Raw genomic sequence first — 27,925 nt, 5'->3', positions numbered from 1 at the left:
TGTTGCCACACTGTTGAAGAGTAAGAGAAGCTAGCTAACCCACAAAAGAATTCACTTGAGAAAAACACAAGACCAAAGAATGGATTTTGTCCTGGGGTTAATGACCTTCTTCCTCAGCCTCGCAAGAAGGTAGTACTACAGATCTGTGGGATTGTAGGAAATCTACCTCCTTAATTTTGGTCTACTAACAGAAATGATATCTCTGCTGCCTGAGGAGAGGGGTCGCTTGGCAAAGTGCTTAACTTATACACATGAGTACCTGAGTTTGATTCCCATAACTCATGAAAAAGCTGGGACTGGTGACCCATACTTATAATGCCAGTGATGAGGAGGTGAGAGGTAGAGTCAGGCAGAGTCCTGGAACTTGTTGGTTGGCTAGCTATGCCTACTTGGTGAAGTTCTGCTAGGCCAGCGAAAGACCTCATCTTAAACAAAAGGTAGAAGACATCTGAGGAATGGCACTTGTAGTACTTTGATCTACACACACACATACAAACACATATGCACACACTCACATACACACCCACATACACACCCACATACACACACAGAGGCATACACTGAAATGCACAGACAGACACACATAACACACATAGGGAAAAACAGAGTAGTACACACACACAAACACACAGAGACAGAGACAAACACAGAGAGGGAGAGAGAGACAGAAAGAAATATCAACTCTCTCTCACACACATACACACACACAAACACACAGATGTAGGGAGGGAGGGAAATCTTTTCTATGTCTTACAAATAATAGTTGTCTGCCTATGGTTTCTCAAACAAAATCAAACATTTGTTCTTGTGTTTTTCTCTAATGAATTTTTCTCAATCTCATTTTTTTGTTCTATTATTCTTTAACATATCTACAAGTGCCATATTGTCATGGTACCCTTCCCCAAGTAATCAATGGCAAAGTGGGCAGTCCTCTGACTGGGTGTTTTAGGGTTTCTGTTGCTGTGAAGAGACGCTGTGACCACGCAACTCTTATAAAGGAAAACATTTAATTGAGGTGGTTCATTTAAGGTTTCAGAGACTTCGTCCATTATCATCATGGTGGGGAGCATGGCGGCTGGGAATATGGCAGCATGACGGCAGACATGGTGCTGGAGAGTTCTATATCTTGATCCAAAGGCAACAGGAAGTAGTCTATCTCATTGCGTGTGACTTGAGCATATATGAGACCTCAAAGCTTGCCTCTGTAGTAACACATTTCATCCAACAAAGTCATATCTCCTAACAGTACCTCCCTCTGCGGGGGGGAGGGCATTTTCCCTCAATAACCACACTGGGTGAGAATTTATGCCAGGGAAGGAATAGTGTCCTGTCCACTTGTTTCTCTAGCTACTAGATACTCTATTGGTTACAAGGATGCTGACAATAGTCGTGAGCTCTGAAATAGTCCAGTATTGGTAACCTCATGGCCCTTTTTGAACAAAGGTTCTAGAATACATGTGGGAAACAGTGAGATTTAAAATTAAATAAGCTCAACCTGAAGGATTTTGCCTTTCTTGGCTTAGAAGAATCACTAATGTCCATGACTGTGGGACCCTGTTCTAGGTTGTGTGTGTGTTGCTTTGATAAAACACTGACCCAAAGCAGCCTGGGTCAGAAAAGCATTTGTTTAGCTTATAGGGTTTAGTCCATTATCAGAGAAGCCAAGGCAGGAACATGGACTCAGAAACTGAAACAGAGACATTGCTTAATGGCTTGTTGTCTGTTAGCTTGTTCAGTTTATCTCGCATGCATCGGCCAGGCTCGTCTGCCTAGGGATGGCACTGCCCGCAGTGGGATGATCACTTCTATATCAATTACCAGTTAAGAAAATGCCAAAGACATGACCACAGGCAGATTCGATCTTGGTAATTCTTTAATTGAGATTTCTTCTCCCCGAGTGACTCTGTGTGTATCAAGTTCACAGCTGAAGCTAATTTGATAAGCTCACTGACGTCCATGGGAGTAAGGGATATTCCAAAGAGGAGTTGCATTCATAGCCCCTCTCTGGGGGCAGGCAGGAAGTGACCAGAGTGAGCCTGGGCTGTGCTTATCATTGTAGGGCTCCTGGCAAGCATGAAAGGAGCTACTTCTGAGACAGGTGTAAAAAGTGTTGCCACCGATGCTTGCATGGCTAGATCTTCTTCCAAGTCCTTCAGAGACCATAGCGTCACATTTAACACAGAGGATTCCTGGACCCAGTACTCTGGGGACATGGATATATTGATGGCAGTGCCTACAGGATGGTGATGACATATGGGAATGTGAGTGCAAGGTCAGCCCATGGTAGTTCTCCATGGCCCCAGCTGAGCATGATATCCCTGTCCTGCGTGGCTTTGTGCGAGACCTTCTCCTATTCTGTGCTGGGATATTTCCATCATCTTGATTCTAGTTGAAGTCATCCAGGAACAGGGAACCTCAGCTGAGGAATTTTCTCCCACAGATTAACTTGTGAGCATGTGTATGGGGTCATTTTCCTGACCAATGATTGATGTTGAACTTCCCAGTCCGCTGTGGGTAGTGCCACCCCAGGCAGGTGAGCCGGAGTTATGTAAGAGAGCAAGCTGGAGAAACCATGAGGAGCAAGCCATTGAGCAGCCCTCCTCCATGGTCTCTGCTTCAGTTCCTGCCTCTAGGTTCTTTTTTTTTTTTTTTTTTTTTTTTTTTTTGCCTTTTGTTGAAGGCATTTTTTTTTAAGTAAGTTTTATTAAATTATAAAAGTTTCCATTTCCGCCCCTCTTCCCAACACCCTCCCACTCCCCCCACTCCCTCTCCTCCTCCCTCTTCATCCCTTAGGGCAGTCAGGGTTTCCTGCCCTGTGGGAAGTTCAAGTTCCTCCCCCCCCCTCCAGGTCCAGGAGGTGAGTGTCCAAACTGGCTTGATCCCCAAAATCCAGAATATGTAGAGGAAACAGGTCCCAGTGTCATAGTCAATGGCTTTTCAGAAAGACTCCGGGCCAGCCACATTCAGAGAATCCGGTCAAATTCCGAGAATCTGGTTATATCACTTCCTCGTTCAGTCCCAGTCCAACTGGCCTTGGTAAACTCTCATTAGATCCGTTCCATTGTATCAGTGGGTGATAGCATCCCTCGCAGTACTGATTTCGTTTTTCATGTTCTTCCTCCTTCTGTTCCTCATTTGGACCTCGGGGGGCTCAGTCCGGTGCTCCAATGTGGGTTTCCGACTTTATCGCCGTCCTTCGCCAGATGAAGGATCTATGGTGACAAGCAAAATATACATCAGTATGGTTATGGGCCACGGCCGATTCAGGCACCCTCTCCTCTGTCCAGAGAACAATCTGGGGGATCTCTCCTTGGACCTGGGATCCCATATATAATCAAGTCTCCTGTAAACCCTAAAATGACTCCCTTAGTTGAAAAATATTCTTCCCTGATCCCATATTCATCCTCCCTCCCTCCCCCCCATCCCAGGCCAACGAGCTTTCCCCATTCCTCCCCTACTCCCTTCTCTCTAACCCTCTCCCCTTCCATCAACCCTCCCACCCCCCCATGCACCCGAGGTTACCTGGGACTCTTGTCTATTTCCTACCTCCTGGTGGATAGGTAAATAATCTTCATCAGGTTCATCTTCTTATTTAGCTTCTCTAGGATCACGAATAATAGGCTCAAAGACCTTTAATTATGGTTAGAATCCACTAATGAGTGAATACATACCGTGTTCCTCTTTTTGGGTCTGGCTCACCTCACTCAGTAAAGCGTTTTCTATTTCCATCCATTTGCATGCAAAATTCAAGATGTCATTGTTTTTTACCGCTGAGTAAAAGTCTAATGTGTATATGTTCCACACCTTTTTTAACCATTCTTCTATTGAGGGGCACCTAGGCTGTTTCCAGGTTCTGGCTATTACAAATAGTGCTGCTATGAACATAGTAGAACAAATGCTTTTGTAGTATGTTAGGGAATCTTTAGGGTATATTCCCAAGAGTGGAATTGCTGGGTCCTGAGGGAGGTTCCGTGCTGCCTCTAGGTTCTTGTCTTCAGTTTCTGACCTGGCCTCCCTCAGGGATGGACTGTGGTTGGGACATGTGAGCCAAATGAACTCTCTCTTTCCCGCCTTACAGAAACCCATCTAGGACCCACTCCCTTCCATTATTAGCAACACGAGAGTGGGACTTCACGGAAGCCTATAAGACAGGCATTAGGAGCTATGATGGCATTTCAGTTGTGGTTGCTGAGTTACCTCGCTTCTACTGCAAGCTCACTGGTTCAGGGAAGAAAGGCATGTACACGGTTATTCCAACTCTCAACTTTTCAACAGGACCCTCTGATTTCTGAATTTCCTATATGGTCCCTGTCATTCTGGTTGCTGGATGAAGATATAGCCAAGAGATGCATAGAGTGGTCATAACTTTGCATTCACAGACTTGGCCTGGGAGCCCTCCCTCCTGCTCCATACACTTGTCTGTTAAGTTGTAGCAAGGGCAGAGCCCTCTTCCTAACCATGCAGATTGCTTTTTATACAAGGAGAACTGCAGAACAGTTCTCCTTCGCCCATCACTTTGTTCTAAGTTTGGGTTCAGACTCTGTTTTCATTCCATGGTTTCTGACCTCTAGAGCCCATTGGTCAAAAAGACATCATGACTGCTTGCAGAAACAGTTGTATGTATTAAGACTCTAGATGTGCACACAAGGAAAAGATGGAAGATGGGTGGGATGCTTGGAGACTAAGCAGATGATTGGGGCAAAGAAGATATACTCCGGGGGGGCGGCTGGTTATCTCTACCCAGTGGACTAGGCACTGAGCCTCAACTTCTTCATCTGAAATAAGGCTCATTATGGAGTTTGTGTAAGCATTTAATAGTTAGTCAAAACATGGCCTGATAATGTTATTATTGTCGTTGTCATCACCATTACATCATCACCACCATCACCATCAACATCATCACTGTCACCAACCTCATAATCATCAATCATCATGACCATCAACTTCAACATCATCATCATTTTCACTAGCTATGTGACTCTGGAATTAGTTTGAGTTGTGATGCGGGAGAATTGTCTGTATTCTGTCAATCATATTTTAATAAAACGCTGATTGACCAGGCAGGCAGTATAGGCGGGAAAACCAGACAGGAAGTAGAGGTGATGCAATGAGAACAGGAGAATTCTGGGAAGCAAGGAGGTTCCTCTGCCATTCCTGCGCAGACCACCGAAGAGGCAACATGTAAGCTGACAGCTGAAAAAGGTACTGAGCCTGTGTGGCTAACATAGATCAGAATAATGGGTTAAGATAAGTCATAAGAACTAATAAGTAGCCTGACCAAATGGGCCAATCAGTTTATAACCTTATGGAGTCCTGTGTGTGATTTTCTTTGTTGCTTGCCGGTTGTGGGGTACCGGGCAGGATAGAAACCCCAACAAGCTGGCCCCTTGTGTTACAGAGTTGGGCTGACTGTTCACTGTAGCGCAATACATAAATAATAACTCAAGGATATCTGTGGCACCACCCTAAAATTAGTAGTTCCTGTATGGACAGCAAAGAAATCATGTCTATTTAAAATTTCCTGCATGTAAAGTGAACTCAGCTTTTGAATTTTGATCCATTAGCATGTAATTAGCATTTAGCTGGATATAGTCTGTCTTCTTACAAGTTTGAGTTTAAGAGACATAGGATCCAGTCCATGCTGGTCTTTGTGTTCATCAGAAAATGTGTGATATATTCTGTTTCCAAACATCAGTGCCTGCAATTCCCACATCACAGAGGCCAAGCTGTTTCCACAGCCAGGACTTTGGGTTTGTGGTCCGTGGATCTACCTTCCATCTGAAAATTCTTTTTTCTTACCTTCAAAAACATTTATTTATTCTGTGTGCATGCACCCAGAAATGTGCATGGGTACATGAGTGCCATGGTACATGTGTGGAGGTCAGAGGACAACTTGTAAGAGCCTTTTCTCTCTTTTCACTAAGTGGGTCCCAGGGATGGAACTCGGCTGATAAGGTTGATGGCAAGAGCCTTTCTCCACTGAAGCATCTAGTTTATTCCTGTTTCTTTCCTTGTTTGATATCTTCTAGAATATAAGCTCCATGATGTCAAAGGCCTCTCATCTCTTCATGTGTCCTTGATGCTTAAATGTTCAAATGACGGGAAGTGTTGATTTCATGAATGAGCAGATAAATGAGAAAGCACCAGTATTGGAGAGAAACTTACAAAGCTAATGAAACACAAATGGTCTGTAGAGGGAGAAAAATCAAGCCCAGAATTTCACTAAACGGATTTGCATTAAACTGACTTCTAATGTCTTATCCTTATCCCTATAGATTATTGCATCTCTCAACACTTTTCAGAGGTGCTTCTATTTACAGTAGGTAGTGATTAATCCAGAGATCCACAACTAGTCAAGGTGAATGAGAGAACAAGAGACCATAGAATCCTCACCCCTAACCAGGACATGTATATCACACCCCCTCCTTCCAAGGCTCAGAGATCATTGTGGGAGAGGGGGCAGGAAGATTGTAAGCTGCAGAGGCAGTGGGTGACTATTAGGAAACTGTGTTTTCCAGACACAGCAGGACATTTGCACATATGCACTCCTAGCAATTGTAACAGTTGTAACAGCATGCACAAGACCTGTGCAAACTCAAGCCAGACAAAAATACCAGCCTGGAGAGGGGACGTGTGCACAAAGCCCTGACCCTAGCTGAGGAGCTATTGACAATGGATAGTTGCTGGGAGAGGAAGAGTCTGTTTTCTTTAAAAGTGTCTCCCTGCCCAGTTGGTCAATAACATTCCTGTGGAAGGCCACATATCCAAGTGCATATAAACAACATAAATTGGTTTTAAAGAAATGAGGACACAAAGTTGGGAAAAGAAGTGGACTTAGAAGGCTTTGGGGAGGGGACTGAGTGTGATCAAAACACACTGTGGAAAATTGTCCAGCAACTAATGAAAATGAGGAAAGGGGATCAAAATCCAGCTCAGTTAGATGTATTCCTTTGTAGTAGGAGGCTGCTTGTTTGGTCCCAGCTGCTCAGCCCTGAAATAACCATACAGAAACTGTATTAATTAAATCACGGCTTGACCCATTAGCTCCAGCTTCTTATTAGCTAACCTTTACATCTTAATTTAACACATTTCTATTAATCTGTGTATCACCACATGGCTGTGGCTTACCATCAAGGTTCTGGTATGTCTGTTCCCCACTGCAGCTACATGGTGTCTCCTCTGACTCTGCCTTTATTCTCCCAGCATTCAGTTTAGTTTTCCCACCTAACTCTACTCTACCCTATCACAGGCCAAGACAGAGTCTTTATTCATTAACCAATAAAAGCAACACATAGATAGAAGGACTTCCCACACCATTCCTTTTCTAAGCCTCTTTCTTTGGAGCAAGGAGCCACTGTCTGTTTTCTCGCTTGTCTTTCTCAATGGCTGTCACTCTATCCACCTCCAGAGTAAGACAAAATGGTCAACTACATGGGCCTTTTCTCCCAGCTTCAAATTTATTATGTTTTGTAAAACATTCCCAAATATTTTTCCTAAATAATAGTTTTATCATTGTTAAATCATGATTCAAGGGGAATGCTGAAGAATATCAAAATGTTCTAAAATTCCACACCCATTTGTCAATAACTATTATTATTTTAATAAATGTCCTTTTAGAAAGCATATGTCCATATGGATATATTTAAATGTATTTGCTTATATTTATGTAAAAATGATCTCAGGGCATTAATCCTTTTGTGACCTCCCTTTCCGTCAATATTATATCTTATTTGTATCTTTGTGTCAATACATATCCATGAATACATCATCTTTTAAAGCTTATTTGTGTACTGCTATAATAGACACACTATAACTTATTTATGAAATGCCATTTATGCTCTTTGCTAGGAACTTTCAGAAAGCAATTACAAATTCATGATCTCTTTTGTCTCGAAGTAGCATGGTAAGTACTGCTGGGCAGGCTTAGAAAGCCGATTTCACTGTGTATGAGATTGCTGGAAACAGGTAGACTTTTCGACTTCTTCGGTAGGTTTGGTTAGGTGCAGGGGGAAGACTCTTGCCTCAGCCAAGAGTGGGAGACAAAGGCATTGAGACTGTGAGCTTCTTCATGGCATGACTTGACAGTGTTTGAGGATGAGACAGCTACACCAAGAAGACGGACTTGGGGAAGGCTCTGGTGGAATTTGAAAGAGGGACTTGATTTCGGTGGAAGAATAAAGGGAAGCGGAGAATTTAGTGTTGATGTCCATGTGGAGATACCTGGATGTGGCTTGTTCAGGTTTTCCTTGGTCAGTGTTCTGTTGCTGTGAAGAGACACCATGACCGTGGCAACCCTTATAAAGGAAAGCATTTAACTGGGCCAGTTAGAGTTCAGAGGTTTAGTTCATTGTCATCATGGCAGGAAGCATGGTGCCATGCAGGCAGACATGGTGCTGGAGAGGTAGCTGAGAGGTCTACATTTGGATCTGCAGGCAACAGGAAGAGAGAGGCACTGGGCCTGACTTGAACATTTGAAATCTCAAAGCCCTCCTCCAGTGACACTTCCTCCAACAAGGCCACTCCTCCTAATGGTGCCTTTCCTTATGCATTTATGGGTGCCATTTTCAAGGTTCTTCTTCCCTCTCTCTCTCTCTGCCTCCATCCCTCCCTCCCTCATTTCCTGTGTGGCCATTGGGTCTGTGTGTGTACCTATGCATGTGTATGGAGGTTACAGATCAAACTTGAGTTTTCTCCTTAGGAGTTCACCTTGTTTTTATTGAGACAGATCTTTCATTTTCCTGGGACTCTCCAAGTAATGTCAGCTGGCTGCATGCCTGCCTCTGCAACACGGGAATACAGGCTTGTACTATATGCCCAGAGTTTTACACGGACTCTGAGAATCCAACTCAGGTTCTCATGCTTGCACAGAAGGCACCTTACCTACTGGGCTGTCTCCTCAGCCCCTCTTCTTGCCATCAAAATCAACAAATCAAGTCACATTGGATCCATGAAAGACAGAGAGGCACAGAGAGACAGAGAGAATGCAACACTGAGAAAGGATGTTTAGAACTGAAGGTTTGTTTACAGAATAGTTTTAAGTGATGGCACAATCTTCAGGGGAAAACAGACTCGGTCGGTCTGGAAACTGTCTTTATTATAATTACCACAATACTGAAGGCAAGCAAGCATGTCAGAGGGATTTCTGGAGGGTCATGTGGGTCACAGAATAAGAGAGAAGCCAGAAGTCAGCATTCTAAGGGACATGAAATCTCCAGTCTGCTGGAAGACAGAGTACTGTGGTCTTCATCAAGGAAGGAAGTCATTCCATGCATGGGGTAGGAACTCACCCCCACACATAACTGGGCTCATTTACAACATCTAAGAGATTATGAATATTTGATGCATTCTGAAGGATGTCCTCAGAAGTGAGCAGAAAGTCTGAGCTTGAAAACATAAAAGGCGTTCCAGAAAAATTGATCAAAGTTGCTGCTCTTTACCCATAAAGCCTTGAACTCACTTTGAAAATGTTCTCTGAACACCTGTTAGGACCATGCTTAGAGAAAATGGGCATCAAAAACTCTGCTATCATGCTTCTTGGATAGGTCTTCTTGACAGTTTCATCTTTCTGCCTCCTGACCCTCTACATTCCTCCAGTTGCCCACTTGGCAGCCATGAGCCATCCGTCAAGCACTTGACAATTGGCCTGGAAAAGATGACTCAGGACTCAAGCTTTAAATGCCAACTCTCTCCTCCACAGCAGAAGCAAACTTACCCACAAGGATTGGATTTAAAAACATCCCTATATTTCATCTGCCTTTTGTCTTAACAGAGTTGGCTAAAACAATGGGAAAATTTTATGCTCCTCAAATATTAATAATAATGGTGTGACATTTAATAACCATAGCTTATCAGAAATCGGTGGAGTAGGAGGCTGGATTCCTAGAGCCAACAGTCAGAATAATCTCTATATGTGGTTGAGATTACCTCATTTCTTCTCTGAAATGAATACTGCCTAAATGACAGAGCTGACCAACAAAATGGCCAGTGCTTTAAAGATAATCAAGTTATTAATATCTGAATTATAAAAACTACTCATATTTTAAATCTATTTTATCCATTCAGCATTTCTCCAACACTTGAAGAGTAAGTCACTAGATCCTGTTTTTGTTTTTTTTTTACTCCTTGTTTGGTCCTAGAGCAACATAAGAAAGTGATGCAAAAATGTATGAAACCTATAAGTCATTAATTGATTGGTCAAAAGTTGCTGACATCTGCTGTCCACCAGGCATGTTCATTCTTTGGTTCTAAGAACACTAATAATTGTAGGTACAAATGATGCCCTTGGGTATGAAGACAATGCTATGGTAACCTTGTGCTGAGATGCCCAGGGGAAGTTCATCAAAGAGAACAATAAAGGGTGCATGAAAATTCCTCAGGGATAGGGTTGAGCCATTTCACGCCTTAAGGTTGGTGCTCATCCATGCTGTTCTGTCTCGGTGTAGATAGTTGTAATTATTACTTTGAGAGGTAGCAAAGTGATCTAGTGGTACTGGCATATCAGTCTTTGTAAATCCCTTCTCATTTTAACTTATGTACTTAGCTGTCCCAGATTTACCCGAATCCTCACTTGAAATTTCTTCTCTTTCCTGATATTTACCACAATTCTAAAAAGTCTTAGATATGTATGCATAGTTAAGAAATATGTAGAGTTAATTAGTGCATATATGTGTTTTAAATTGCATAAAACATGTTGTGCTTTGGCACAATTTCCTCTGTAACTTATTTCAGGAAACTGGGTTTGCTTTTGACAACAGCATTAGAAGTAAAGTATGTGAAGATTATTTAGAATCCATGAATATCCACACTGCTGATTACAATTTTTTACTATTGCAGAGTTCCCACTTCTGCTCCCATAAGCATCTCTTCACCCATGCTTTTGGACGTAACCCAATAGACTCATTTGTTCATTAAGATGGACTTTGATGATCTCTTACTTTGGTCTATTTTTCATTTCCTGTCTGAGGTGAGTTGATATTTGTTCTTATTTCTCTGGGAATAGTGTCACATAGCAACTGTGTAATAAACTATAAGTATGTCCATGAGAAGACAGCAAGTAGCATCCTCCAAGGTTCCTGCAGTATGTCTATGACCCACAAATTCCTGTTTTGACTTCCTTCAATGATCTGGAATTGTTCAATGAAATAAACCCTTTCTTTCCCCAAAATTTCTTTTGGAGACAGTATCTTATCCTAACCCCAGAAAGGAAACAGGAACAGCATGTAAGCGTGAATTAAGTTTTCCACTCCTTTTCTTCAAATCAGTCATCATTATTAATTTCATCATAACCTTCATTTGCATTTTTGATGACTAATAAAAATTACCTTGTTTTGTGATTATTGGTTCCTAAAACCTGCTATAGAATGAAAGACGCTGGCATAAACTAAGTATGATGTCACATACTTGTAACACAGCACTCTGGATGTTGAGGCAGGAGGGTCATGAGCTACTAAAAACAAATGGAGTCAGGACTTTAATTGAGAACCATTTCCATGGTGATAGTGGTTAATTCTTAGAAGAGTGGATGTCTATCTTCATCATGCATTAATGAAGACCTACTCATGATCTTGTGGTAATGAAGACCCTCTCATGATCCTCTGGGTGATGAAGACCCTCTCATGATTGTGTGGTGATGAAGACCCTTTCATGATTCTCTGGTGATGAAGACCCTCTCATGATTCTGTAGTGATAAAGACCCTCTCATTATCCTGTGGTCATGAAGAACATCTCATGATCCTCTGGTGATGAAGACCCTCTCATGATCATGTGGTGATGAAGCCCCTCTCATGATCATGGTGATGAAGACTCTCTTATGATCATGGTGATGAAGACTCTCTTATGAGCAATCTAGATTTCCACATCTTCCACTTGGCAATAGTGTTGTGCTACCTACCTCCCGTTTCAGAGAAAGCTATCTCTAGAAAGAATTAAGTAAAATTCAGTGTCATGGAAAAAACAGAAAAAAAATCTTGTATTTCAATAAAAATTCCTTTTATATCAAGAAACTGAAAGATGAGAGATAGGACACAATGTGGAATTGACAGGGGTGCTAGAACTATCTAGTAGGTTTGAAAGAGGCTGACAGAGACGCTTTGGTCTCCCATTAGAAGTACAACTAAAACACAAAAAAGCTTAGAACTTTGAAGTATTGACTCACAAAAGAGCAGACACAAGGAGAACCAAATGGAAATTTGAAACAGAGACAGAAAATCTGAAAGAAGAATTCCCATCAACCTTTCAATGCCAGAAAGAAGTAACAGAAGGAGGAAACAGTGGACAGGAAATTACAACAATTGAAATTACACAATCTGAAGAGACAGAAAAATAGGTGGAAAATTGGACAGCGCCTGAGGGACCTGTGGGATCATAATAAAGGTTAATGCTCACAAGAATGGATCCAGGAAGGAGAGAAATAAAAAAATACATTTAAGGAGACATGGCTGAAAACTTTCCACATTGAGCTAGAGACATAAACTCACAGGCTTAAGAAGATGAAACATCAAAATCCAGTAATAGGACCCAAGATAAAATATAGTTTATGAAAAGTGGAGACAAAAAACCTCAAAGGAATTGGGGTGGGGGAGAAATAAAGAAAAAGAAAGAAAGATGCTTCTACTTACAACAGGAAAAACAAAATAAGATTATTTCTTGGCAGATACCACAGAATTTGAAAATAATATGGGGTCCCAAGAGCTGGGAGGACAAAGTTAGAATCTCAGAATCCCATGATAGAGAAATATCTTCAGAAAGAAAGTGGAGTCGAGACATTGCCAGACATCTTGAACACAGTAAGTGGGATAGGTAATTCTCTTTGTCAACTTGACTCACCTTAGCATCAACATGGAAACACACCTCTGTGTCTATGAGAAATTTTACCATACAAGTTTAGCTAAGCATGAAAGAACTGCTTTGAGTATGAGCAGCGCCATCCCGTGGGCCACAATTCCAGATCAGTTTAAAAGGATTCAGGTGCGTTGGGCACAAGCATTTATCTCTCGCTGCTTCCCGACAGCACATGCAATGTTACCAGCTGCCTCTGTCGCCTGCTGTCACATCTTCTCCATTGGGATGGACTGAATTTCTTCAAGCTTCAAGTCAAAGAGAAGCCTTTTCCCCTTGAGTTTTGTCAGAGATTTGGTCACAGGAGGGGACAGGTAACTGATGCAGAAGCCAAGAGAATGTGTCATAGGATTATAATAGTGGCTGGGCAGGGGTTGGGGGCAACAGAAAGAACTGGAACAGAAGGAATATGATACAGAAGGGGGAAAAGATACAGTAAGAATCATGGATGAGTATACTAGACTCTTACTGTTCCCTGAAAGTTTTGGGGGATGTTTTATTGTTTGTTTGAGGCAGGGACCAGGTATACCAGGCTTCCGTAGGACTTGGTTTGTAGTTTAGGATTACCTTGAACTACTTCTGATCCTTTAGCCCCTCTGTGTAAATGGTAGGTTTATATCCGTGAGCCATCATAACCATCTTTCTTCTGAAGTTTTCTAAATCACATTTGCTGTGGAAGTGAATAACCTAACACTGGGTGCTATGGTTTTAAATGCATATAAATGAGATACTGAAGACAAACTTGTTACATGTGGGAATGAGTGAAAGATGAAAAATTTCTCTACATTTATCTTCAGAGTGAAGATAATATACTACACATAGGAGACATATATTTAGAATACCTGATCTACCAAAAATGCTAGAAGAGAGAAATGTAAAATTGATACGACAAAAAGTCACAGTGGGACTGTCTAAAGCACCAAAAGCATGATCCAGGGACTGGAGAGATGGCTCAGTGATTGAAAGTCCTGGTTCCTCTTCCAGAGGAGCTGGGTTCGATTCCCAGCTCCCACAGAGTGGTTTACAACCATCTGAAACTCCAATTCCAGGGGATTTGACACAGTTTGCCTCTGTGGGCACAGAGTGTTCATGGCACAATTCATGCATGCAAACAAAATACCCGTTCACGTAAAATAAAATACTATAACAGAAAACAAAAACGCATCTGCTAACCTGGTCAGCTTAACTTCATCGAAGTCAGAACTTTTATTTTGTGAAAGTTGCTCTTGAGCCATCACAAAGAAGATGATCACAGCCAATAAATCTAACAGATGAGATTCTGGGATCTATATTTTAAAAAAATCTCAAAATTCATCAGTGCAAACAATAAATCCAATTAGAATTGGGGAAAATGACACGAAGTACTTACTGACATTGGAGTGTGCAGAACAGCCAAGCCCAGGAACAGAATTTAATACCATTGGCTGTTAGAGCAATGAGAATTAAACCCCAGTGAGATGCCAGGACATACCTAGCAGTCTTACAAAAATAGCGACAATACCTGGTATTGGTGAGGAAGAGGAGAAGCTAGGCCAGTCCCATTTCCCTTGTGAGAAAGCAAAATGGTAGTTACTTTGGATGATAGCAAATTCCTTTAAAAACTCAGGTTGCTACTATAACATGATCCAACAATTTGCCTCTCCTGCTAATTCCAGAAGCATAGAGACTCATATTCTCACCTAACCTTGACACGAATGCTGCAGTGGCTAATCTTGACTGTCAACCTGATACACTCGCAAAGAGAAAACATCACCTAAAGAATTGCCGTGATTATATTGGCCAATGTCTGTGGGACATTTTCTTGACTGCTAATTCATGGGAGGGTATATGCCACCATAGGCAGCACCAATCCCTAGATAGGTATTCCTGGGCTATATAAAAAGATAACTGAACCCAAGTTTAGGAGAAAGCCAGCCACCACAGTTCCTTCATGGTTTCTGCTTCAGTTCCTGTTTGAACTCCTGTCTTAACTTCCCCCAATATGGCTTTGACTGGAGAATTACAAGTCAAATGTGTTTGCTCCTCTGAGTTGCTGTTCATGGTGTTTATCAGACCAACAGAAAGCAAACCAGAACAAATGCTAGTAACTGCCCCGGTGTAGGAGGTCCTTCTGTTCATGTGCTGCTTTCCTTGGTTAATGAATAAAGAAACTGCCTTGGCCTTTTGATAGGGAAGAACTTAGGTAGCAGAGAAAACAGAACTGAATTCTGGGAAGAAGGGCAGAATGAGAGATGCCATGGATCTTCTGCCCGAGATGGATGCCGGTTAGAATCTTGCCGGTAAGCCACAGTCATGTGGCGATACACAGATTAATAGAAATGAGTTAAATTAAGATGTAAGAATTAGCCAATATAGAGCTAATGGGCCAAGCAGTGTCTTAATAAATACAGTTTCTGTGTGGTTATTTTGGGCATAAGCTAGCCAGGCGGCCAGGACAAACAAGGGCCTTCTCCCTTGCAACACTGCCCCAAATTTGAAACAGCCTGGCTTGCCTTCAACAGTCATATACACAGATGACAAGAATATAGTATGAACTATAAAACAAACAAAATGAGTTATTGATGAATTTATTGATCAATATAGATCAATTCCAAAACAGTTGTATTCTACATAATTCCATTTGTATGTTTGTGAAATTAAAGTTATAGAAATGAAGAACTGATAAACTGGTTGCCAGGGTTAAGGAAGGAATGGGGAGACAGACAGAGAGGGTGTGGGTACACATGGACAGTATAGAGAGACAGAGAAGGTGTGGGTACACATGGACAGTATAGAGAGACAGAGCAGGTGTGGGTACATATGGACAGTATAGGGAGACAGAGGGAGTGTGGGTACACATGGACAGTATAGGGAGACAGAGGGAGTGTGGGTACACATGGACAGTATAGGGAGACAGAGGGAGTGTGGGTACACATGGACAGTACAGGGAGACAGAGCAGGTGTGGGTACACATGGACAGTACAGGGAGACAGAGGGGATGTGGGTACACATGGACAGTACAGGGTGACAGAGCAGGTGTGAGTACACATGGACAGTACAGGGAGACAGAGGGGGTGTGGGTACACATGGACAGTACAGGGAGACAGAGCAGGTGTGGGTACACATGGACAGTACAGGGAGACAGAGGGAGTGTGGGTACACATGGACAGTACAGGGAGACAGAGGGGGTGTGGGTACACATGGACAGTATAGGGAGACAAAGGGGGTGTGGGTATACATGGACATGATGAGGAAACTTTTTGCATCTTGACTATACCAAGGCCTATGTTCTTATTATAATACTATACTATAGTTTAATAAGACTTTACCAACAGAAGACATTCACAGGATACCTGTATTTTATATTATAAACTGTGTATGAATCTGTAAATATTTTAAGAAAACAATGTAAGTAAAACAAAGATAAATAAACCACATAAGATTAGTCAGTAGATCAGAGGATCTAGAAAAATACCAAATTTGCCCCTTGTGTACTTTGTGTCACTAAAACAAAAATCAAAGTAAATAATGTGGCCACTTTCATCTATGACCTCTGCTAAGAGAAGAAAAAAACAACATCTTTTATCTCTAGGGAGAGTGAGGAAATCTACACTGCCTTGCTAATTGCCCAGTTTCTAGAAAATTACATGTTGCAATAGCTATTTAGATGAATAATTCAATTGTAAAATACTACTTCACTTTGGGGGATTAATCACACCCTACTCAGGAAATGAGTCTGGAGTCGGTAAGAGAGAAATTATTGATCCCTTTCTTCATATTCTTTTTACATACACAATATTTACATATATTCTTTGGGTAATTACATCACCTATGATGGACTCATCCTGAAGCTGATGTATGAAAATAAATATGGAAGAGGTTACAAAAGTGAGCGCTCTGACTTCAGCTTGGGCATGTTAAAAAGCGACATGTTTTTGTCCTGCGAAGAAACAAACAAAAATGTTAAGCAAGAGCAAAGACAACATACTTTCCTTAGACTTACTGGACATTTCAATCGAGGGTGTGGAGCATTGGGGAGATTTGCAGAGGGATAGACATCCAGAACTCAGATGGGCTCGTTTAGACAGAGTTCCTGGAAGAAACATCGATTAAGTAGTATTTTCTATGAATTGCTGGAGGTTGAGGAGAACAGGCTTGGGAGTGAGAAACTCCCAGGGGCCCGGTCTTAGGGTAGATGCCTGGCACTTTCCTGGGTTTGGTTTCTGAGAACACTCCCAGATAGTTATAGCCTCAATCAAGTGTAGAAAGCTTCCTCTTTGGTTGCAATAGAGTGTGTGTGTGTGGGGGGGGGCATTTCCTGTAGTTACAGTCTCAATTAAGTGTAGAAAGCTTCCTGTTTTGTGGAGATAGGGTGTGTGTGTGTGGGGGGGAATGACCATTTCCTGTAGTTACAGCCTCAATCAAGTGTAGAAAGCTTCCTCTTTGACAGGGATGGGGTGGGGGAATGACCATTTCCAGTCAGCTCAAAGTTAGTTATGCAGCAGAAGCAGATGCTGTAGAAGCAACCTTTCAGAGGCTTATTTGATCTAGATAGGAGAACCATTGCCAATCCCCAAACTCTTGTAGCCTTCCTGACTCTTCAGAGGTGATAGAGTGAGAAAAGTTTACCAAGGTCATGTCCTAGGAGTATGAGCCCACTACTGAATAACTGTGACATAACCGTGACCTCATAGGGTACTTCCTTTCCTCACATAATTTACGCCAGCCAGGGGCATTCCTAGAAGAACACTGGGGTAGAGAAGGAGAACTGGCAAGCTCTGACTCAAGGAATTTGTAGAGAAATCTAAAGCCAGCAGGGAATACAGAAATTAGAAATGGAAACATCAGAATAATATGAAACCAGGTACACCTACATCAAATATTAAACACAGCACAACTACTAATCGGATTCATGCTTAAAATCCATGATAAAGGCCTATTTGTTTCAGCTCCTGTTATAGAGTATTTTGTCAGACTTTCAACAAAAATATCACAAGACATACCCAAAAATCAAGAAGAAAATTGAATCTAGTAAGAAGAGACGATGCAAGCATTAAGAACTAGACTCAGATATAACACTGATGTAGGGATGACTAAAGAAGAAATTGAAAAATGACTGTTTAATGCATCAAGGGCTCTAGTAGACACACTATATGAGCACAGTTGGGTGGCATCAGCTAGAGAAAGAAACACCAAGAAATGAGAAAAAATAAATAGAAACAATAAGTAAATTTCAATTTAAATAAATAAAGACCTTGATGGTCTGTCAAGTAGACTAGAAAGCATTGAAGAAAGGATGTTTGGGTTTGAAGATCTATTAGTATGAACTTTCAAAGACCCCTTTATCAGAACAGCTCTGGAGAGACTACGTACATAGAAACTTATTTCAATAAAGGCAACATACAAGCTTATAGCCAACATCATTCTAAGTGGAGGAAAAAAAGCATTTCCACTAAAATCAAGAAGACACTGATTTGTTTTTACCTATCATCTATATCAGTCACCTGCTGACTATTATCTATCTATGTATCTATCTATGTATCTATGTATCTATGTATCTATCTATCTATCTATCTATCTATCTATCTATCTATCTATCTATCTTATCTTTCCATCTATCTATCTTCTATCTATCTTATCTTATCTTTCCATCTATCTATCTTCTATCTATCTATCTAGCATCTATCCATCTATTATCAATCTATCTATGAATATAACTTTTGGTCATCTATCTTATGTTGTTTATCTCTTTTATATCTATCTTCCTATTCATCAACCATATAGCCACATACATGTCTAGTAATCTTTCTTTCTTTCTTTTTCTTCGAGACAGGGTTTCTTTGTGTAGCTTTGGTGTCTGTCCTGAAACTAGCTCTTGTAGACCAGGCTGGCCTCACACTCACAGAGATCTGCCTGCCTCTACCTCCCAAGTGTTGGGATTAAAGGTGTGCCCCACCACTGCCTGGCCCTATCTAGTAATCTTTCAATTGACTCATCTAGTTTAATCTGTCTTCCTGCTGCACATCATTTGCTTCTACTAAAAAGAGAAATCTGGGCTGGGCAGTGGTGGCTCATGCCTTTAATCCCAGCACTTGGGAGTGAGAGGCAGGCAGATGTGAGTTCAAGACATTTTACCACCCTTTTTCCAACTGGAGTGGGAAGAACTTTGGGAAGCCCACTCAATGCATTTTTCTATCTTCATTAATGAGAAACTGAGCAGACACCTAAGTGACCCAAGGCCATCCTAGCCAAACCTCTAACCTCACCTTTGCTGTAAATGACTTCTCTTGACTTTATAGCACATTCCTTCTCAGCCCCCCAAAGCAGTACCCATTAAGAAGATGGGAAATTAAGGCTCTTCTGGTGTGAGAGAATTGTCTGTATTCTGTTGATCATGTTTTAAATAAACGCTGATTGGCCAGGCAGGAAGTATAGGCAGGGAAACCAGACAGGAAGTAGAGGTGATGCAATAAGAACAGGAGAATTCTGGGAAGGAGGAAGTTGATTCCTCCCACTCCTGTCCAGACCACCGAAGCAGCATGATGTAATCTGCCAGCTAGAAAAGGTAATGAGCCAGGTGGCTAGCATAGATAAGAATAATGGGTTAATATAAGTTACAAGAACTAATAAGAAGCCTGACCTAATGGGCCAATCAGCTTTATAACTTATAGAGATTTCTGTGTGATTTTCTTTGGGGTTAAACAGCTGTGGGAACTGGGCAGGACAGAAAACACAAACAAGCAGGCCTCCTCACACATTACAAATGGTGCCCACATGGATAACTGCATCCACAGAAAGCCTGACAAAGCTTGGAAAAGACTAGAGTAAAACATTTCAGCTTACAGCTGTAGCAGGAAAAAAGCTGCGGGGTTTTAAAATGCTGGTTTTCTGGGCCGTCCTGCCAGGGAAAACTCTTGACTCTTTCAAGCAGGTGGTCCTGACTATGGACACACTGTTGCAGCTTGCTTCCTGGCAAGGACCTTAAAATGCAATAGAGTTGTGGCAAAAAATTTCTCCACATTCCTTAGCAAATTAAAGACTCATGTGGTCAGAAAAAGAGAGATATACAGTAAAGAGAGATTCAAAGAGGAAGAAAACCTCTAAATGGTTTACAGTGTGCTAAATATATATACAGGCTAAAGGTTAAAGTTCTCAAAGTTAAAAAAAAGAGAGAAAGGAAGGAAAGAAAGAAAAAGAAAGAAAGAAAGAAAGAAAGAAAGAAAGAAAGAAAGAAGCTAGGTGTGGTGGTATACACCTTTAATCCCAAAGCTTGGGAGGCAGAGGTAGGAAGACCTCTGTAAATTCAAGGTATGGTGGCAGACACCTTTAATCCCAGCACTGGGGAGGCAGAGACAGATGGATCTCTGTGAGTTCAAGGATACCCTGGTCTACAGAGGGAGTTCCAGGACAAAGATACACAGAGAACTTGTCTCAAAAAGCCAAAAGTTAAAAGTAAAAATAAAAGAAATAGAGGTTAAAATAAAGCCATGTAAAGATAGAAAATGCACAGAGAATCTTGATACTGTATGCTATTATGCTCTCTTTGAATTGTTTGAATGCTGAGGAAGGAGCAACAGCTGCTAAGAGATATTTGCTTATAAATGCTGCAGAATTAATCCAAGATAGATATTTTGAAAATACCTTGGCTTCAAAATTGAAGTCAAAAGGTATGTTACTTTGGAGAAGAGATTTTGCTTTTGTTTCCACAGAAAATGAGAGGCTCTGGATTTATTCAGAGTTAAGAAAAATAAGCTTTAATCAAGGAAGACCACCTGAGAAATCTCCAGCAGGATTAGATGGCCCAGATGTCTGAGTTCATCCAGAACAGGTTCAAGACTGCTACCTGAGATGATCAAGACTCACATGTCTTGATCATAACTCTAAGTTTTCTTTAGGTCCCCATAAGATTATCAGTGCCCCCAACCAGCAGGAAGTAGTCTGGAATACTATACCTACATTCCCACCTCCCCCCAAAAATGGATATATTTTCCTTTTTTCTTTTTTTAGAGGGGGAAGTGGTGTGGGAGAATTGACTATATTCTGTCAATCATGTTTTAAATAAACACTGACTGGCCAGGCAGGAAGTATAGGTGAGAAAACCAGATAGGAAATAGAGGTGATGCAGTGAGAACAGGAGAATTATGGGAAGGAGCAAGCTGATTCCTCCCATTCCTGCCCAGACCACCGAAGCAGCAGGATGTGTTCTTCCCCAGCTAAAAAAGGTACCGAGTCATATGGCAAAAATTGATAAGAATAATGGGTTAATATAAGTCATAAAAACTAATAAGAAGCCTGAGCTGATGGGCCAATCAGTTTTATAACTTACAGAAACCTCTGTGTGATTTTCTCTGGGACTAAATATCTGGGGGACTGGGCGGGACAGAAACCCCAACAAACAGCCTGGCCCCCATGTTACACTCTGCCTTATCTGTCTGTTGAAGGAGGCTGCTTGTTTATCTTGGCTGCTCAGAACCGAAATAATCACACAGAAACCATATTAATTAAAACACTTCTTGGTCCATTAGCACTAACTTCTTATTGGCTGACTTACTCTTACATATTAATTTAACCCATCTCCATTAATCTGTGCATCATCATGAGGTAGTGGCCTACCAGCAAAGTTTCAGCATGTCTATCTCCGGTGGCGGATCCATGGTTTCTCTCTCTGACTCTGCCTTCTTCCTCCCAGCATTCCATTTAGTTTTCCCCACCTAGCTCTGTTCCCCTACAGTTCTGCTTTAGTCCCAAAGTAGTTCCTTTATTAACCAATGAAAGCAACATATAGACAGAAGGACCTTCTACATCATCTGTCTTTAGAGAAAGACTTTGCAAGTTACTTTTCTTTATCCCAAGTGTTGCTTCATAAGGTCACTGGGGGCAGTGTCACCCTCTCTGTGTGCTGAGTGCATGCAGCCTCCCTGGGAGTGTCTCAGAGCTGCTCGGATCTCCATGTGGCCACTCACCCAGCTGTCATATTTCAGTTGCCACATCTAGGCTAAACTATTCTCATTCTCCAGGCAACTGTAGTCAGACACAATTGTATTTTGTGAGAGGTAGAACTAACTGACTAGACATATGATCCTTAATTCTCGTGATATTGGAAGTACAAATGTCAAAGTAGAATTATTATTATTTTAGATTTTTATTTATTTTTAAGTTTCAATTGCAAGCATATTGTATGTATATTGAGCATATTTCTCACTTTAGTTTCTTTTTTGGGGAGTGTTTTCATGGGGCTTTCTATTAAAAAATTGTACAACCACATATTTATTTATTTGCTTAGTGGGGAGGTTCATAGGTGCATGAAGCAAGGTGCCATGTGGAGGTCAGGAGGCTCCTGCAGGAGTTGGTTCTCTCCTACTAGGTGGTCTCCAGAAAGCAAACTCAGGCCATCAGGTTTGGTGGCAAATGCCTTCACTGGCTGCACTCAGGAGATCTGAAACAGAATCCAAAGATACACCAGGGAGCCTCAATTCTAAAAGAATTCATGTACAAACACACACACACACAATAAATATAAATATTAATGTATATTATATATAATATATTATAAAATATGTAAAGAAAGTTTACCTAGTTTTATTTTATTTTTGTAGTGTGTGTATGTATTGTGTGGATGTGTGTGTAATGTGTGTGTTTGTGTAAGTGAGAGCATGTGTGTGTTCAAGTGCATGTGTGGAGGTCAGAAGACAACTTGGATGTTGGTCCTTACCTTCCACTTTGAGTCATACTTTACTGGACTAGCTAGTCCTCAAATCCAGGGATTCTCCTGCCTCTGCCTTCCCCTTTCTTGAAGGAGCTGTTGTTATAGGTCTATCTGGCTTTTCTGGGTCCTAGGTACCCCAACTCGGCTCCTGAGGCTTTTAGTGTGTAACTCACTGAGCAGTATCGTCAGTCACATGACTTCAAAACTAAAGTTATTTTCACGGAAAGCTGTTTCAGTGTGGCTCTGTTTCCCAAACTGTAGAAATGACACTCATGCCAGACCCTTGAGTCACAATGCTCCATGGCAAATGTGGAAAGTCGGGGTTACTTTCATTTTGGTGTCTCAGAGCCGAAAACACAAGTCTCAAGTCTCCGGCTGCTTACCAGTGGAGCAAGGGCCTACAGGGTGTTTCTCCCCTTCGAGATACTTGACCATAGCTCCCCATGCCTTTAACTTGAAGTAAAGGCAGCAGCTCAGACTAGAGAAGTTCGTAGGCTCCACTTGTTACAACTTACAATGTGGTAGTCCCATGAGTCACTGTGCCTTAAAGACATGACTCCATTGTTTAAAAATCCCTATGGCTATTAATAACCCCAGCCTGTGGTCATGGAGTTTTCCCAGAATGCCCCAAGACAATTCCTTCCCGTCTTTCTCGTTGGACAATAAATCATCTTCCTGATCAGACATCTCTGGTCAGCGTTCCTGTCCCCACAGACAGACGGAGCCATCATGCAGGAGCAATAGTGACGGATGGCCTTTGTCCTCAGCTGCCTGGATTGTTACCTGCTCCGCGTGCTGGATTTATTCCCACCAATCCCGTGCTTTCACGGCCTTAACAATATCACTTGCTCCTGGCAGATGATGATCCCACGGCTCAGAGATGGGCGAAATCTGCCCAAAAGCTCTCAGCTCTTCTGAGCAGCGCTCTTGTATGGTTTGACCTCCCGGCAGTGCCCCGCTAGGCTGTGGAATCCAGATGGGAAATTCAGACTGGTTCTGGAGACCTAAGCTCTTTATCTCTCCTTTGCAGGCACACTCAGTGACGACGACCGTGGCATAAAGTAGTTCAAACGGCTTGGAGGGACTGATGTTGCAAACATAAACGAGGTTCTCCATTGGAAATCTCTCACATGCGCTGTTCTTGTGGCTGGCAGGTTGGCGCTGGCACGTATTCCTGTGCTCATATTTTAGCTTCCCGCGGGACTCAGAACGAAGTCCCTATAACACGGCAGTGCCTTGAGAAATAGTCACAGGACAAGCAAGCCCCGGAAGCTGATTTTGTTCTTGGACTGTGAGGAGCAGCGGCCAAGCTTGGCAGTGAGCAAGGTTTCACCTTGGGGAGATTAATGAGAGCCGGGAGGAACCTGCTCATATTAGCACACAACTCATTAGAAAAGAAGTCACTAAAGGGCTGGGACTGGGGCTCAGGAGGGAGCACTGGTGGGGTGCTTATCTTGCATGTTAGTTTTAAGTTTGTGTCAATTTGTGACTTGAGCTGCTCACAGCTGCACTCACATAAACCCTCACAGCTACTAGAAACAGCTTGGAGTTACTTAATACAAATTAAACTCACATTATTGAAAAGGAAGGTTCATGTAGTTCCTTAATTGTGTTCCATTAGAGCCGAATTTTAGTTTTCAGAAAATTAATTTTATTGGATTTGATCTTCAAGATAAAGAAGTAGGAAAAAATCTGAACCACCTACCACGTGTATTTTTCTCCCAGAGGCCATTACTAAATGCACATACCCTACCTGTTATCTATTCTTTTATTTTGTTTCTTCCAAGAGTGATGGATGAGGAAGATGATGGCATAGAGAACAGGAAAATCAGCTGTGAAGACTGTGCTGAGCAGCGGGAAAGACAGAGGGGGGAAGGAAGGTGCTAGAACAGGGACCAGCTTCCTGTAAAATAGTGGTCACCCTTCAAGAAGCCAGATTCCACAGTCTAAAGAGAAAAGCCCATGCCTCCCCTCTGGGACAGGGTGACAAACATCCCATTCTGTGACATCATCCTGTGCCGTGTCATCATCCTTGCTGTGACATTGTTCTGTGCTGTGACATCATCCTGTTCTGCGACACCCCATGATGTGACATCATCCCTTACTATGATCCAACAGTTCTCAACTTATGACATCTGACTTCCATCCTCTTTGTCATTTACTGTATGTTGTACTAAATCAGATGACGGGAACTTCCCACTAGCTGAACTTATAAAATCTTGACACTCCCTTTGTTTGGGGGCTTTGTTCAGGGGGATTTGCTGTGGATATCCACTCTGAAGAGGTCCCTCTGGCCTCCCCTGATCTCAGTTTTTTTTTCCTTTCCTTTCCCCCATGCCTCTATGACTCTCCCTTTAATGAAGCTTTTCTTGGGTTGTAAAGGGATGTCTCTCCTCCATTTTAAGGCTCCATCATGTTTAGGTCTCAGCACACTGTACTGTCTCTAATGTTCATGGCCTTGATACCCTTCTCTCAATACAATGCATCTTCTGGAGGGAATTGTGGTCAGCTTCCTTTCTGGACCAACTCCTACCGTTTTTAATAGTTACTTCTTTAATTATATCCAACACGAGAGAAGGATAGAGAGGAGGAAGGAGAAATGGAAGGAAAGAAGGGAGGGGCAACATGAGAAACGCACAAGGAGAGAGAATGGGGAAGAGAGAGAGGACGGGAGGGAGGAGGAGAGAGGTGGGAAAAGAAAAGCTGCACTTTAGTAGGAAAATTTCAAAACCACAGCCTATCACCAAATACCATTTACTAACTGGCATATGAGACACCTAGGTAAAGACAAATCAGGCTAGAGATAGAGCTCAGTTGGCTTTGGGGAACAATCTCAGCAAACATGAAGCCAGCCTGGGCTATGTGAGACTGTTCTCAGGCACAAATAACAAACAGTCAAGCAAACAACAAAATCCCCAGTGTTTACTTTGGAAACAGCTGTGTAGCTGTAGTATGTATGGCACACACGGTATCCTGCATGTTCAGCACTGACCTCTGGGTTATTAAATTCTGGGCAAAGACAATAACTAGATTCTGAGGAAACATTTAACTCCTAATAGGTTGCCAGTGTCTTGGATGCCATATTAAAAACTTAATAATCATTATTTGTTCAATATGTTCTTTTTATGTTGCTCAACATATGTTTATTTTCTTCAGAAGTATGAGCTTGTTGTATCATGTATAGATGGTTTGGGCACATAAATTATTTACCTGTTCAGCATAGGAAATGTGGCAACAAACCCTTGGATACAAACCAGAAACTTGGAATATGCTATTTGAAAATATCAAATTATGAAGTTACTTTCCTCTGCCTATATTTAAGGGTATTGTGACAATCTACAAATTGCATTAAGGATTTTGGAAGATTTATTTTAAGCCACAATTAATGTTTAATTAATTTGTCTCTTCCAGTATTTTACTCAAACTTGGAGTCTACTTTTTTTTGAGATTTCATATCATTTATTGTAAAGTACAAAACAGGCATTTTGCACATAATAGTTGCAAATACATTTGCTGGAATTTGTACATCTACACTAAAGACTAAGAACAAACCAATTTTCATTTCTACACAGAAATATTAACCTTCTATCAGTAGTGATAGATATTTTGTACATTTTCAAATAAAAAAGGGGGAACACTACTTTAAATCAAAAACAAAATTAAGATCTTCATCAAGTTGTGCATCCATATATTTAACAAAGGATTTTTTCCCCACACACACAATGAGACAAATACTGTATTGTCCACTTCTTATTATTGGCCCTGTGCAGAAGAGATACATAAGAGATACACAAATAGTTAAAGAAAATCCTTTAAATGGAGCTAATACAGGGGTGAATCCTTTAAGAAAGAAAAACTGGTTAATATAAATGATGGTGGCTTCTTGCATGACTTGCAAATACCTGAGGTGCCGGAGGATGCTGTGACATTCCTTGGGAACTTGTCTGGGCATAGTATGCTGCTTGTTGTCTATAGTATTCAGCCCAGGCTGCACTATAATCTGGCTGCCCACCTGGTGGGGCCCCAGTAGGAGCAGGAACTGCTTGACCCATTTTCTTGGAGTACTCTTCCCAAGCCTGTGCATAATCAACCTGTCCAGCTGGAGCTGGGTTCTGCTGATCTCCGTAGTTACCTTGACCATTAGTTTGGGCTGTAGTTGGTGCAACTGCAGGAGCTGCAAGTGGGGGTTGTGCATGAGGTTGGTAATAGTGGGCATAGTAAGCAGCCCAAGCTGCTGAATTTGGATCTGTTCCTGCCTTCACTGGGTCAGGAGGAGCCTGTTGCTGCCAATGAGGATATGCATTTCCCCATCCCTGGGGAGGACCATGAGGAGCTGGACCAGGTGATCTTGGATTGTAAGGTGCAGGATTGTGTGGTCCCATTGGAGTTCCAGGCCCTGGAGACCCAGGAGGCCCAGGAGGACCTGGAACCTATTAACCAGAAATAATCTTTTCTAAAATTTATTTCAGGTTTTGAAACATGTACTCGACTAACTGGGGTGGACACAGTTCATCAGGAATGGCTTCGGAGACTCAGGACAGAAACACAGATGACCGTGGGACTCAACTATTCTGCTCTCAGTCTAGTGTCATCACAATGGGAAATGGAAATCCTGCCACAAATAGTGAGCCCCTCTAAACACAAGAGCTCAAAGTCTTGAGTTATGTCTACACTGGACGAAGAGTGCATCTCACACATGGAAATGATGTAGGCTTGGTAGCGAGATAGAACGTAAACTGTAAAGCTCCACCGTGGGCAATACTGTCATCAACTTAGCTCACATGTCTGAGGGGAGAGCTGAACTCACCATCTGATGACTTTTCAGAGGTTTGATGGGATGCTGATTTGTAGGGACCAGTAGAAGGTGTGTTTTGTGCTGGGGAGAACAAGATTGTTCAACCAACACCGTTGAATCCAATATTTTCACGCAGCACAGGGAAATAATCTTGAGGGGCTGCAGATGACAGACTGACTTTAGGTGATCACATGATTATAGCTCAAGACCTGGCTGGGCTGCCACATCCAAGTCCACATAAACAAATGTTTTCTCTGATAGGGATGTAGCAGTGGCTGGTGGGGGAATTCTTTCCTGAGAATGCCCAGGAGAAACCAATGGGACATCTCTGCTTACTTATAAGGAACTACTGGGATGGGGCTGAGGGAGGAACCAGAAGCCTTCATGTTCATTGTTGTTTTCTTTGCTCTGACAAAAGCCTGGTTAAGGAGAGAAAGGTGTATATTGCTCATGGTTTGAGAGGCTACAGCCCACCATGCTTAAAAGGCATTGGTGGTGGTAACTTGTAGTATGAGGGGCTGGCTTGTTGGGTAGACTGAAAGTTAAAGTTCTTAAAGTTAAAAGGAAAGAAAGAGAGTAGTTGGGTGTGGTGGTACACACCTTTAATC

At 41.9% G+C, this 27,925-nt stretch overlaps 1 long non-coding RNA gene across 1 annotated transcript; it reads left to right on the top strand.

Moving 5' to 3' along the window:
• Window positions 1-27,815, top strand: LOC146894513 (uncharacterized). The gene is made up of 3 exons (XR_015001672.2): window positions 1-129; window positions 10,834-10,963; window positions 26,992-27,815. It is a non-coding gene; the product is annotated as an uncharacterized LOC146894513 (long non-coding RNA).
• The last annotated feature ends 110 nt before the right edge of the window (window positions 27,816-27,925 follow it).

Source organism: Myodes glareolus, chromosome 4 (assembly GCF_982192425.1).
Source record: "Myodes glareolus chromosome 4, mMyoGla1.1, whole genome shotgun sequence".
NCBI lineage: Eukaryota > Metazoa > Chordata > Mammalia > Rodentia > Cricetidae > Myodes > Myodes glareolus.
Note: the sequence above shows the minus strand (reverse complement) of the source record. Positions and strands in the feature narration are given on the sequence as shown.